The sequence below is a fragment of the Aulostomus chinensis genome, chromosome 1 (assembly GCF_037954235.1).
Source record: "Aulostomus chinensis isolate RoL2024-O1b breed Wild chromosome 1, RoL_Achi_v1.0, whole genome shotgun sequence".
NCBI classification, from domain to species: Eukaryota; Metazoa; Chordata; class Actinopteri; order Syngnathiformes; family Aulostomidae; genus Aulostomus; species Aulostomus chinensis.
The window spans coordinates 28,690,651-28,705,338 of NC_141320.1; the positions used below are offsets into that span (position 1 = coordinate 28,690,651).

General features: G+C 41.9%; 5 non-coding genes across 5 annotated transcripts; all 5 read left to right on the forward strand.

The window, feature by feature from the left end:
* Positions 1-2,074: 2,074 nt before the first annotated feature.
* On the forward strand, positions 2,075-2,238 carry LOC147271066 (U1 spliceosomal RNA). Its single transcript, XR_015116789.1, has one exon. It is a non-coding gene; the product is annotated as a U1 spliceosomal RNA (small nuclear RNA).
* A 586-nt stretch (positions 2,239-2,824) lies between these two features.
* LOC147271067 (U2 spliceosomal RNA) lies at positions 2,825-3,015 on the forward strand. The gene has a single exon (XR_015117121.1). It is a non-coding gene; the product is annotated as a U2 spliceosomal RNA (small nuclear RNA).
* Positions 3,016-3,557: 542 nt separating this feature from the next.
* LOC147271068 (U1 spliceosomal RNA) lies at positions 3,558-3,721 on the forward strand. Its single transcript, XR_015116792.1, has one exon. It is a non-coding gene; the product is annotated as a U1 spliceosomal RNA (small nuclear RNA).
* A 586-nt stretch (positions 3,722-4,307) lies between these two features.
* Positions 4,308-4,498, forward strand: LOC147271069 (U2 spliceosomal RNA). Its single transcript, XR_015117123.1, has one exon. It is a non-coding gene; the product is annotated as a U2 spliceosomal RNA (small nuclear RNA).
* Positions 4,499-5,040: 542 nt separating this feature from the next.
* LOC147271070 (U1 spliceosomal RNA) lies at positions 5,041-5,204 on the forward strand. The gene has a single exon (XR_015116478.1). It is a non-coding gene; the product is annotated as a U1 spliceosomal RNA (small nuclear RNA).
* Positions 5,205-14,688: the final 9,484 nt, after the last annotated feature.

Consider the following 14,688-nt stretch of genomic DNA (forward strand, 5'->3'; position numbering starts at 1 on the left):
TGAGATCATTAGTAACTTTAATTACATCACTGTAGCATCGTTTTGAGGTTCGTAGCAAATATTACTACAAGACTGTCAGCATCACTTTGAGGTTATTCGAAACTTTCACTACATTACTGTCAGCATCACTTTCAGTTTGTTAGCAATCCTTAGAACATCACGGTAGCATCATTTTGAGGTTCGTAGCAACTATTACTACAATAATGTCAGTATTATTTTGAGTTTATTAGCAATTCTTACGACATCACTTTCGCAATATTTTGAGTTTTTTAGCAACTCTTACTAGATTACCGTCAGCATCATTTTGAGTTCATTAGCAATTCTTACAACATCACTGTCGCATCATTTTGAGTTCATTAGCAATTCTTACGACATCACTGTCGCATCATTTTGAGGTTATTAGCAACTATTACTACATTACTGTCAGCATCACTGAGTTTATTAGCATCCATCACCACGTGACTGTTAGCATCGTTTTGAGTTCAATAGCTATTCTTACGACATCACTGTCATCATCATTTTTAGGTTACTCGCAGCTCTAACCACATGACTGTCAGCATCACTTTGAGGTTATTCGAAACTTTCACTACATTACTGTTAGTATCATTTTGAGTTTATTAGCAATTCTTACGACATCACAGTAGCATTATTTTGAGTTTCGTAGCAACTCTTACTACATGACTGTCAGCATCACTTTGAGGTTATTCGAAACACTTACTACATTGCTGTAAGCATCACTGAGTTGATTAGCAACTATCACTACATTACAGTTAGCATCATTTTAAGTTCATTAGCAATTCTTCCGACATCACTTTCAGCATCATTTTGAGGTTATTACCAATTCTTCTGACATCACTGTCGCATTATTTTGAGGTTGTTAGCAACTCTTACTACATTACTGTTGCATTATTTTAAGCAACTCTTTCTAACTGACTGTCAGCATCACTTTGAGGTTGTTCAAAACACTGACTAATTACTTTAAGCATCACTGAGTTAATTAGCAACTATCACTACATTACTGTTAACATCATTTTGAGTTCATGAGCAATTCTTCCGACATCACTGTCGCAATATTTTGAGGTTCGTAGCAACTTTTACTACATTACTGTCAGCATCACTTTGAGGTTATTCAAAACTTTCACTCCATTACTGTTAGCATCATTTTGAGTTCATTAGCAATTCTTACTACATCACTGTCGCATCATTTTGAGATCATTAGCAATTCTTCCGACATCACTATCGCATTATTTTGAGGTTCGTAGCAACTCTTTCTACTTTACTGTTGCATTATTTTGACGTTATTAGCAGCTCTCACTACATTACTGTCAGAATCATTTTGAGGTTATTAGCAGCTCTCACTAGATTACTGTCAGCATCATTTTGAGTTCATTAGCAATTCTTACTACATTACTGTTGCATTATTTTGAGGTTAGTAGCAACTCTTACTACATGACTGTCAGCATCACTTTGAGGTTGTTTGAAACACTTACTACATTACTGTAAGCATCACTGAGTTTATTAGCAACTATCACTACATTACTGTTAGCATCATTTTGAGTTTATTAGCAATTCTTACGACATCACTGTATTATCAATTTGAGGTTAGTTTCAACTTTTCCAAAATTACCGTCAGCATCATTTTGAGTTCATTAGCATTTCTTCCGACATCACTGTCGCATTATTTTGAGATTATTAGCAATTCTTCCGACATCATTGTCGCATTATTTTGAAGTTCATAGAAACTCTTACTACATGACTGTCAGCATTACTTTGAGGTTATTCGAAACTTTCACAACATTACTTTTAGCATCATTTTGAGTTCATTAGCAATTCTAATGCGGCTCGAGGCCACGCTGGTTCACCGAGCGACAAGGTGAGCCTTGAAAACGGCATCGGTCGAGCTTCCCGGGCTTGGGATATCCGACATCCGGCATCGTTGTGAGAAACAAAGGGGGCTGCGCACGCGGCAGATTGGCACAAGGTAGGAAAGATCAGGCGCTGTGTCGGCCTCCCTGCCTGTCAGTCAGAAGGCTGTGTCCCTGGAGCTCATGTCTGTTCCTAAGCTCAGCGAGTCATACTTACCTGGCAGGGGAGATGCCATGATCAGCAAGGTGGTTCTCCCCGGGTGAGGCTCAGCCATTGCACTGGGGCTGTGCTGACCCTGGTGAATTCCCCAAATGTGGGAATCTCAACTGCATAATTTCTGACAGTGGGGGACTGCGTCCGCGCTCTCCCCTGTGATCGTGTGAAAAAAGGAAAGAAAGAAAGAAAGGCCGACCACGGCGGCAACAACAACAACGGTGACCGCCTGTCCCGGCCAGTTGGCGGTCTCCTCTTGTGCTGGCCAGCCTGAGGAGACCGCGGAGGACGTAGCCTCGATGAGCTCCCAGTATCTCTCACACCTTCCAGCCCTAAATGAAGAGGGCAGGGTTTCTGCCACATTTAGTTGAGGGTCATGGTATCTGACAAGCCCTGGGCTCAGGACAATACATCCACGGCTCGTCTTCGCAGTAAGTGGAATGATACCAGAGAATTCATGCGTGGGAGGAGATCAACTTGGAAAACCCCGACTCCAGGATGAGTCTCTGGCTTGTGGCTTTGAACACCGCTTTGTTTTACTTTGAGTCGCCCCACTAGCATAGCAGGGTGAAGGCACCGATTGCCTTTGCTTTGGATAGCAGTGGGGACAACCAGTGCGCCAGATGTAGTGTTTATGGCACTGCATTTTGTGTCGCCACCCAAAATGTTGCAGTTCCTGCCCACAGCCGCGGCCGGGATTGGCTGTACCGGGGGTGCTGGCTCTCACGTCGGGTGGCTGACAGGCATCGCTTCTCGGCCTTTTGGCTAAGATCAAGTGTAGTATCTGTTCTTATCAGTTTAATATCTGGTACGTTCCCTATCCGGGAACCATATATTAAATTGCTTTTTGGAACAGGGAGATGGAACGGGAGCTTGCTCCGTCCTTTCCACGCATCAACCTGGTATTGCAGTGTTTCCAGGAGTGGTGCAATGCCCCGCATTTCTCGTCGGAAATAAAACAAGCCTCCGCCAGGCACTCGCTCACCTGCTCCACCCAAAGCCGGACCAGGGTTCTCCTCCTGCACTGCAGCTTTTCCTCAGCCTGCGGCCGCAATGGCCTTCCAGGAACAGTGCGGGCCCCTCCCCTTTTGTCAGGAGCAAATCCCGTGCTCTTCAGGCCAACTCTCGAGTGCTGCACATGAGGCCGGGGCTGGATTTCCGCCCGCGCTGCCGCTGGGCGTCAAGTTGTGGCTCCGTTTGCACTCCAGATAAGGATGGAGGTCCGCTGACGGCACTGCTCTCGGAGCCTTTCCCAAAAGGCTTTGGAATGCACTCTGAAAGACCTGAACCTTCAATGTGCCTGAGCTTCCCGGGCTTGGGATATCCGACATCCGGCATCGTTGTGAGAAACAAAGGGGGCTGCGCACGCGGCAGATTGGCACAAGGTAGGAAAGATCAGGCGCTGTGTCGGCCTCCCTGCCTGTCAGTCAGAAGGCTGTGTCCCTGGAGCTCATGTCTGTTCCTAAGCTCAGCGAGTCATACTTACCTGGCAGGGGAGATGCCATGATCAGCAAGGTGGTTCTCCCCGGGTGAGGCTCAGCCATTGCACTGGGGCTGTGCTGACCCTGGTGAATTCCCCAAATGTGGGAATCTCAACTGCATAATTTCTGACAGTGGGGGACTGCGTCCGCGCTCTCCCCTGTGATCGTGTGAAAAAAGGAAAGAAAGAAAGAAAGGCCGACCACGGCGGCAACAACAACAACGGTGACTGCCTGTCCCGGCCAGTTGGCGGTCTCCTCTTGTGCTGGCCAGCCTGAGGAGACCGCGGAGGACGTAGCCTCGATGAGCTCCCAGTATCTCTCACACCTTCCAGCCCTAAATGAAGAGGGCAGGGTTTCTGCCACATTTAGTTGAGGGTCATGGTATCTGACAAGCCCTGAGCTCAGGACAATACATCCACGGCTCGTCTTCGCAGTAAGGGGAATGATACCAGAGAATTCATGCGTGGGAGGAGATCAACTTGGAAAACCCCGACTCCAGGATGAGTCGCTGGCTTGTGGCTTTGAACACCGCTTTGTTTTACTTTGAGTCGCCCCACTAGCATAGCAGGGTGAAGGCACCGATTGCCTTTGCTTTGGATAGCAGTGGGGACAACCAGTGTGCCAGATGTAGTGTTTATGGCACTGCATTTTGTGTCACCACCCAAAATGTTGCAGTTCCTGCCCACAGCCGCGGCCGGGATTGGCTGTACCGGGGGTGCTGGCTCTCACGTCGGGTGGCTGACAGGCATCGCTTCTCGGCCTTTTGGCTAAGATCAAGTGTAGTATCTGTTCTTATCAGTTTAATATCTGGTACGTTCCCTATCCGGGAACCATATATTAAATTGCTTTTTGGAACAGGGAGATGGAACGGGAGCTTGCTCCGTCCTTTCCACGCATCAACCTGGTATTGCAGTGTTTCCAGGAGTGGTGCAATGCCCCGCATTTCTCGTCGGAAATAAAACAAGCCTCCGCCAGGCACTCGCTCACCTGCTCCACCCAAAGCCGGACCAGGGTTCTCCTCCTGCACTGCAGCTTTTCCTCAGCCTGCGGCCGCAATGGCCTTCCAGGAACAGTGCGGGCTCCTCCCCTTTTGTCAGGAGCAAATCCCGTGCTCTTCAGGCCAACTCTCGAGTGCTGCACATGAGGCCGGGGCTGGATTTCCGCCCGCGCTGCCGCTGGGCGTCAAGTTGTGGCTCCGTTTGCACTCCAGATAAGGATGGAGGTCCGCTGACGGCACTGCTCTCGGAGCCTTTCCCAAAAGGCTTTGGAATGCACTCTGAAAGACCTGAACCTTCAATGTGCCTGAGCTTCCCGGGCTTGGGATATCCGACATCCGGCATCGTTGTGAGAAACAAAGGGGGCTGCGCACGCGGCAGATTGGCACAAGGTAGGAAAGATCAGGCGCTGTGTCGGCCTCCCTGCCTGTCAGTCAGAAGGCTGTGTCCCTGGAGCTCATGTCTGTTCCTAAGCTCAGCGAGTCATACTTACCTGGCAGGGGAGATACCATGATCAGCAAGGTGGTTCTCCCCGGGTGAGGCTCAGCCATTGCACTGGGGCTGTGCTGACCCTGGTGAATTCCCCAAATGTGGGAATCTCAACTGCATAATTTCTGACAGTGGGGGACTGCGTCCGCGCTCTCCCCTGTGATCGTGTGAAAAAAGGAAAGAAAGAAAGAAAGGCCGACCACGGTGGCAACAACAACAACGGTGACCGCCTTTCCTGGCCAGTTGGCGGTCTCCTCTTGTGCTGGCCAGCCTGAGGAGACCGCGGAGGACGTAGCCTCGATGAGCTCCCAGTATCTCTCACACCTTCCAGCCCTAAATGAAGAGGGCAGGGTTTCTGCCACATTTAGTTGAGGGTCATGGTATCTGACAAGCCCTGGGCTCAGGACAATACATCCACGGCTCGTCTTCGCAGTAAGTGGAAGGATACCAGAGAGAATTCATGCGTGGGAGGAGATCAACTTGGAAAACCCTGACTCTCATCTCAGATCATTAGCAATTCTTCTTACATCACTGTCGCATTATTTTTAGTTTCATAGCAACTCTTACTACATTACTGTGTCATTATTTTAAGGTTTTTAGCAACTCTTCATAAATTACTGTCAGCATCACTTTGAGTTTATTAGCAACTATCACTACATTACTGTCAGCATCATTCTTGAATTCATTAGCAATTCTTCCGGCATCACTGTAGCATCATTTTGAGATCATTAGCAATTCTTACGACATCACCGTAGTATAATTTTGAGGTTAGTAGCAACTCTTACTACATGACTGTCAGCTTCACTTTGAGGTTGTTCAAAACACTTACTACGTTACTGTAAGCATAACTGAGTTTATTAGCAACTATCACTACATGACTGTCAGCATCACTTTGAGTTCATTAACAATTCTTCCGACATCACTGTAGCATTATTTTGAGGTTATTAGCAACTCTTACTACATTACTCTCAGCATCATTTTTAGGTTACTCGCAACTCTAACCAGGTGACTGTCAGCATCACTTTGAGGTTATTCGAAACTTTCACTACATCACTGTCGCATCATTTTGAGATCATTAGCAATTCTTCTGACATCACTGTCGCATTATTTTGAGGTTCGTAGCAACTCTTACTGCATGACTGTCAGCATCACTTTGAGGTTATTCGAAACTTTCACGACATTACAGTTAGCATCATTTTGAGTTCCTTAGCAGTTCTTCCGACATCACTGTCGCATTATTTTGAGGTTCGTAGCAACTCTTACTACATGACTGTCAGCATCACTTTGAGGTAGTTCGAAACACTTACGACATTACTGTAAGCATCACTGAGTTGATTCGCAACTATCGCGACATTACTGTTGGCATTATTTTGAGTTCATTAGCAATTCTTACTACATGACCGTCACATCATTTTGATATCATTAGAAATTCTTACAACATCACTGTAGCATCAGTTTGAGATCATTAGCAGCTCTTACTAGATTTCCGTCAGCATCATTTTGAGTTTATTAGCAATTCTTCCGACATCGCTGTCGCATTATTTTGAGTTTTGTAGCAACTCTTACTATATGACTGTCAGCATCACTTTGAGGCCATTCGAAACTTTCATTCCATTACAGTTAGCATCATTTTGAGTTCATTAGCAATTCTTGCTACATCACTGTCGCATCATTTTGAGACCATTAGCAATTCTTCCAACATCACTGTCGCATTATTTTGAGGTTCGTAGCAACTCTGACTACATGACTGTCAGCATCACTTTGAGGTAGTTCGAAACACTTACTACATTACTGTAAGCATCATTTTGAGTGTATTAGCAATTCTTATGACAACAGTGTAGCATAATTTTAACGTTAGTTTCAACTCTTCCTACATTACCGTCAGCATCATTTTTAGTTTTTTAGCATCTCTTACTACATCACTGTAGCATCATTTTGAGTTCATTAGCAACTCTTCCGACATCACTGTCGCATTATTTTGAGTTCATTAGCAACTCTTACTACATGACTGTCAGCATCATTTTGAGGGAGTTTGAAACTCTTACTACATTATTGTAAGTATCACTGAGTTTATTAGCAACTATCACTACGTTACTGTTAGCATCATTTTGAGTTCATTAGAAATTTTTCTGAAATCACTGTCGCATTATTTTGAGGTTATTAGCAACTCTTAATACATTACTGTCCGCATCATTTTTAGGTTACTCGAAACTCTAACCACATGACTGTCAGCATCACTTTGAGGTTATTCGAAACTTTCACTACATTACTGTTAGCATCATTTTGAATTTATTAGCAGCTCTTACTAGATTACCGTCGCATCATTTTGAGATCATGAGCAATTCTTCCGACATCACAGTCGCATTATTTTGTGGTTTTTAGCAACTCTTACTACATTATTCTTGCATTATTTTGAGGTTCGTAGCAACTCTTACTACATGACTGTAAGCATCACTGAGTTTATTAGCAACTATCACTACATTACTGTTTGCATCGTTTTGAGTTTATTAGCAATTCTTACGACATCACTGTCGCATCATTTTGAGATCATTAGCAATTCTTCTGAAATCACTGTCGCATTACTTTGAGGTTCGAAGCAACTCTTACTACATTACTGTCAGCATCACTTAGTTTATTAGCAACTATCACTACATTACTGTTAGCATCATTTTGAGTTCATTAGCAATGTGGGGCTTTGATTGGGAATTGTAAGAAAAATCACTGAATGAACAACACAAACACAGACTGTGTCTGAAATTCCACACCTGCACCCGAAACCAGTGTGGAATCAATTGTATCCACTGTCAATCCTGATTCTGGAGAAATTTCTTTGTGTGTTTTGATGGACACGAGCCAAGCAGAAATTTCCCACAATACAATAGGGCGGCGTTTGGTCAGTGTTGAGCAGGCGTCAGTCTGACAATGATGTCATATTATTGTGTCATCACTTGACCAGACCCAAAAGTAGGCTCAGGTATCAGTTTCTTCTCAATGCTAATGTCTGCTAGCTTAGTCTGCTACTTTGATGGCTCTGCCTGCTCAAAGGTCCAGACCCCTGGATGTGGTGGTTCCTACCTGAACGTAGATTCTGTCAGCTCATGTTGTTAAATCAACTCACCAGGAACACCAGTAGATTTCAATGGACTGACAATGAGTCTCATTGAATGGGTGTCTCGTCCAACGAGAAACACTCAGTCTCAGGTTGAAGCTCATCAATGAGGTCTTGTGGATCAGTGGCTTGCATGAATGAATGAGTTGGAAGACTTCTTGGAAATTAAAGAGGATTTAATACAATTAAGAAAACCCTTAAGACAGAGTGATAATTCCAGCAGAGTAATTAAGGCCCATATTGAGTAGCAGGTATGAATTAGCCTGGATTTATCTGAGCTTCAAGTAGACGGCTAAGAGGCAGGTGGAAAGGTGTGTAGGATGAACGATGGTGACCTCCAACCAAATGAAGAGGACTGAGTGGAGGCTGACCAGCTCTACGGAGTCAGGCGGAGTTTGGCAGCGAGACAGGAGTCCAGGCCTGAATCGGTGAAAACCAACGTAACCGGCTTACGTTCTCAGCTGGATTCTCCCATCGATGTACGACGCCTCTCCAACGAACTGGTGGGAGGACGGCCTCCAAAGCCTCCACCTCGTCGACCGTGGCTCCCGCTGAGATTCGCTCGATGAAGAAGGGAAGCGCGTTGATTGGCTACCCTCTGGTCTCAGGCTGCTGGCTGCCTGGACTAAGCTGCTCTTCTCCGACACAAAGGTGGCTTCTCTCTCTTCAAGGCTCACAGGAGGTCAAGAGTGTAGCGACCGTGAGCCGAGATCGATGATGAATTACAAAAATAGAAAATCAAAAAATAAATTAGAGGAATAGAAAAGAAAAGGGGGGGGCGGACCAGCTGCTCTAGGAGCTCACACACAAAGGGCAGAAACAAGAAGCACTGAAGAGAGCGCCAGCAGTGGATGGTGCCACCACTGTTACAGTAAACTGGTCCGCCTCAGAGCAGTGACCTTTGACCTGTGAGGGGTTGTTGGCCAATCAGCACACTTTGCTGTCTTCAGTCCTTCTCAGATATCAACAAATGAAGCTGGTTGAACAGACAGCAATCATCATCACTCAGAGACATCACCTGGAGAGGAAGACTGCTCCCAATCTGCTTCCCAATCAAAGCCCCACATTGCTAATGAACTCAAAATGATGCGAACAGTAATGTAGTGATAGTTGCTAATAAACTAAGTGATGCTGACACTCATGTGGTTAGAGTTTCAAGTAACCTAAAAATGATGCAGACAGTAATGTAGTAAGAGTTGCTAATAACCTCAAAGTAATGCGACAGTGATTTCAGAAGAATTGCTAATGATCTCAAAATGATGCGACAGTGATTTAGTAAGAATTGCTAATGAACTCAAAATGATGCTGACAGTAATGTAGTGATAGTTGCTACGAACCTCAAAATAATGCGACTGTGATGTCAGAAGAATTGCAAATGAACTTAAAATGATGCTAACAGTAATGTAGTGATAGTTGCTAATCAAGTCAGTGATGCTTGCAGTAATGTAGTAAGTGTTTCAAACAACCTCAAAGTGATGCTGACAGTCATGTAGTAAGAGTTGCTACGAACCTCAAAATAATGTGACAGTAATGTAGTAAAAGTTGCCACGAACCTCAAAATATTGCGACAGTGATGTCAGAAGAATTGCAAATGAACTTAAAATGATGCTAACAGTTATGTAGTGATAGTTGCTAATCAACTCAGTGATGCTTACAGTAATGTAGTAAGAGTTTCCAACAACCTGAAAGTGATGCTGACAGTCATGTAGTAAGTGTTTTCAACAACTTCAAAGTGATGCTGACAGTCTTGTAGTAAGAGTTGCTAATGAACTCAATTTAGTGCGACAGTGATGTCTTAAGAATTGCTAATAGACTCAAAATTATGCTAACAGTAAAGTAGTAAGAGTTGCTTCGAACCTCAAAATAAAACAACGGTGATGTGGTAAAAGTTGCTACGAACCTCAAAATATTGCGACAGTGTATCGGAAGAATAGCTAATTAACTCAAAATGAAGCTAACAGTAATGTAGTGATAGTTGCTAATCAATTCAGTGATGCTGACAGTAATGTAGTTAGTGTTTCGAAAAACCTCAAAGTGATGCTGACAGTCATGTAGTAAGAGTTGCTACGAACCTCAAAATAATGCGACAGTGATGTCAGAAGAATTGCTAAAGATCTCAAAATGATGCGACAGTGATTTAGAAAGAATTGCTAATGAACTCAAAATGATGCTAACAGTAATGGAGTGAACATTTCGAACAACCTCAAAGTGATGCTGAAAGTCATGTACTAAGAGTTGCTACGAAGCTAAAAATAATGTGACAGTGATGTCGGAAGAATTGCTAATGATCTCAAAATGATGCGACAGTGATGTAGTAAGAATTGCTAATGAACTCAAAATGATGCTAACAGTAATGGAGTGAAAGTTTCGAATAACCTCAAAATGATGCTGACGGTCATGTAGTAAGAGTTGCTATGAACCTCAAAATAATGCGACTGATGTCAGAAGAATTGCTAAAGATCTCAAAATGATGCGACACTGATTTAGTAAGAATTGCTAATGAACTCAAAATGATGCTAACAGTAATGGAGTGAAAGTTTCGAACAACCTCAAAGTGATGCTGATAGTCATGTAGTAAGAGTTGCTTCGAACCTCAAAATAATGCGACAGTGATGTCGGAAGAATTGCTAGTGATCTCAAATGATGTGACAGTGATGTAGTAAGAATTGCTAATGAACTCAAAATGATGCTAACAGTAATGGAGTGAAAGTTTCGAATAACCTCAAAGTGATGCTGACAGTCATGTGGTTTGAGTTGCGAGTAAATTAAAAATGATGCTGAAAGTGATGTTGTAAGAATTGCTATTGAACTCAAAACGATGCTAACAGTATCGTAGTGATAGTTGCAAATAAACTCAGTGATGCTGAGTAGTAGTAAGTGTTTCGAACAACCTCAAAGTGATGCTGACAGTCATGTAGTAAGAGTTGCTACTAACCTCAAAGTGATGCTAACAGTAATGTAATGATAGTTGCTAATGAACTCAAAGTGATGCTGACAGTAATGTAGTAAGTGTTTCAAACAACCTCAAAGTGATGCTGACAGTCATGTCGTAAGAGTTGCTACTAACCTCAATTTAATGCTACAGTGATGTCTATGAATTGCTAATAAACTCAAAATGACGCTAACAGTAATGTAGTGATAGTTGCTAATAAACTCAGTGATGCTTACAGTAATGTAGTAAGTGTTTCAAACAACCTCAAAGTGATGCTGAAAGTCATGTAGTAAGAGTTGCTACTAACCTCAATTTAATGCTACAGTGATGTCTATGAATTGCTAATAAACTCAAAATGACGCTAACAGTAATGTAGTGATAGTTGCTAATAAACTCAGTGATGCTTACAGTAATGTAGTGATAGTTGCTAATAAACTCAGTGATGCTTACAGTAATGTAGTAAGTGTTTCGAACAACCTCAAAGTGATGCTGACAGTCATGTAGTAAGAGTTGGTTCGAACCTCAAAATAATGCGACAGTGATGTCAGAAGAATTGGTAATGATCTCAAACTGATGGGACAGTGATGTCGTAAGAATTGCTAATGAACTCAAAATGACGCTAACAGTAATGTAGTGATAGTTGCTAATAAACTCAGTGATGCTTACAGTAATGTAGTAAGTGTTTCAAACAACCTCAAAGTGATGCTGACAGTCATGTAGTAAGAGTTGCTTCTAACCTCAAAATGATGCTAAAAGTAATGTAGTGATAGTTGCTAATGAACTCAAAGTGATGCTGACAGTAATGTAGTGATAGTTGCTAATAAACTCAGTGATGCTTACAGTAATGTAGTAAGTGTTTCGAACAACCTCAAAGTGATGCTGATAGTCATATAGTAAGAGTTGCTACGAACCTCAAAATAATGCGACAGTGATGTCAGTAGAATTGCTAAAGATCTCAAAAAGATGCGACAGTGATTTAGTAAGAATTGCTAATGAACTCAAAATGATGCTAACAGTAATGGAGTGAACTTTTCGAAAAACCTAAAAGTGATGCTGACAGTCATGTAGTAAAAGTTGCTACGAACCTCGAAATATTGCGACAGTGATGTCGGAAGAGTTGCTAATGAACTCAATTTAATGCGACAGTGATGTCGTGAGAATTGCTCAACAACTCAAAATGATGCTAACAGTAATGTAGTGATAGTTGCTAATAAACTCAAAGTGATGCTGACAGTAATGTAGAAAGAGTTGCTACGAACCTTAAAATAATGCAATAATAATGTAGTAAGAGTTGCAACGAACCTCAAAATATTGCGACAGTCATGCCGGAAGAATTGCTAATGATCTCAAAATGATGCTACAGTGATGTAGTAAGAATTGCGAATGAACTCAAAATGATGCTAACAGTAATGTAGTGATAGTTGCTAATCAACTCAAAATGATGCTAACAGTAATGTAGTGAAAGTTTCGAACAACCTCAAAGTGATGCTGACAGTCATGTAGTAAGATTTGCAACGAACCTCAAAATGATGCAACAGTGAATGAGTAAGAATTGCGAATGAACTCAAAATGATTCTAACAGTAATGTAGTGAAAGTTTCGAATAACCACAAGTGATGCTGACAGTCATTTAGTTAGAGTTGCAACGAACCTCAAAATAATGCGACAGTGATGGAGTAAGAATTGCTGATGAACTCAAAATAATGTTAACAGTAATGTAGTGAAAGTTTCGAATAACTTCAAAGTGATGCTGACAGTCTTGTGGTTAGAGTTGCGAGTAACCTAAAAATGATGCTGACAGTAATGTAGTAAGAGTTGCTAATAACCTCAAAATAATGCTACAGTGATGTCGTAAGAATTGCTAATGATATCAAAATGATGCGACAGTGAATGAGTAAGAATTGCTAATGAACTCAAAATAATGCTAACAGTAATGGAGTGAAAGTTTCGAATAACCTCAAAGTGATGCTGACAGTCATGTAGTTAGAGGTGCGAGTAACCTAAAAATGATGCTGACAGTGATGTCGTGAGAATTGCTCAACAACTCAAAATGATGCTAACAGTAATGTAGTGATAGTTGCAAATGATATCAAAATAATGCGACAGTGATGGAGTAAGTGTTGCTACGAACCTCAAAATATTGCGACAGTGATGTCAGAAGAATTGCTAATGAACTCAAAATGATGCTAACAGTAATGTAGTGATAGTTGCTAATTAACTCAGTGATGCTTACAGTAATGTAGTAAGTGTTTCGAACAACCTCAAAGTGATGCTGACAGTCATGTAGTAAGAGTTGCTACGAACCTCAAAATAATGTGACAGTGATGTCAGAAGAATTGCTAATGAACGTAATATGATGCTAACAGTAATGTAGTGATAGTTGCTAATCAAGTCAGTGATGCTAACAGTAATGTAGTAAGAGTTTCGAATAACCTCAAAGTGATGCTGACAGTCATGTAGTAAGAGTTGGTTCGAACCTCAAAATAATGCGACAGTGATGTCGTAAGAATTGCTAATGAACTCAAAATGATGCTAAAAGTAATGTAGTGATAGTTGCTAATAAACTCAGTGATGCTTACAGTAATGTAGTAAGAGTTGCTACGAACCTCAAAATAATGCTACAGTGATGTCGTAAGAATTGATAATGAACTCAAAATGATGCTAACAGTAATGTAGTGATAGTTTCTAATAAACTCACAGTGATGCTGACAGTAATTTAGTAAGAATTGCTACGAACCTTTAAATAATGCAACAGTCATGTAGTAAGAATTGCTACGATTCTCAAAATAATGCGACAGTGATGTCGAAAGTATTGCTAATGATCTCAAAATGATGCGACAGTGATGTAGTAAGAATTGCTAATGAACATAAAATGATGCTAACAGTAATGGAGTGAAAGTTTCGAATAACCTCAAAGTGATACTGACAGTCATGTAGTAAGAGTTGCTACGAACCTCAAAATAATGCCACAGAAATGTAGTTAAAGTTGCTACGAACCTCAAAATAATGCGACAGTGATGTCAGAAGAATTGGTAATGATCTCAAACTGATGGGACAGTGATGTCGTAAGAATAGCTTATGAACTCAAGATAATGCTAAAAGTAATGTAGTGATAGTTGCTAATAAACTCAGTGATGCTTACAGTAATGTAGTAAGTGTTTCGAACAACCTCAAACTGATGCTGACGGTCATGTAGTCAGAGTTTCTACGAACCTCAAAATAATACGACAGTGATGTCGGAAGAATTGCTAATGATCTCAAAGTGATGCGACAGTGATGTAGTAAGAATTGCTAATGAACTCAAAATGATGCTAACAGTAATGGAGTGAAAGTTTCGAATAACCTCAAAGTGATGCTGACAGTCATGTACTAAGAGTTGGTACGAACCTTAAAATAATGCAACAGTAATGCAGTAAGAGTTGCTCCGAACCTAAAAATAATGCGACAGTGATGTCGGAAGAATTGCTAATGATCTCAAAATGATGCAACAGTAATGGAGTAAGAATTGCTAATGTACTCAAAATGATGCTAATAGTAATGTAGTGAAAGTTTCGAATAACCTCGAAGCGATGCTGACAGTCATGTGGTTAGAGTTGCTACGAAC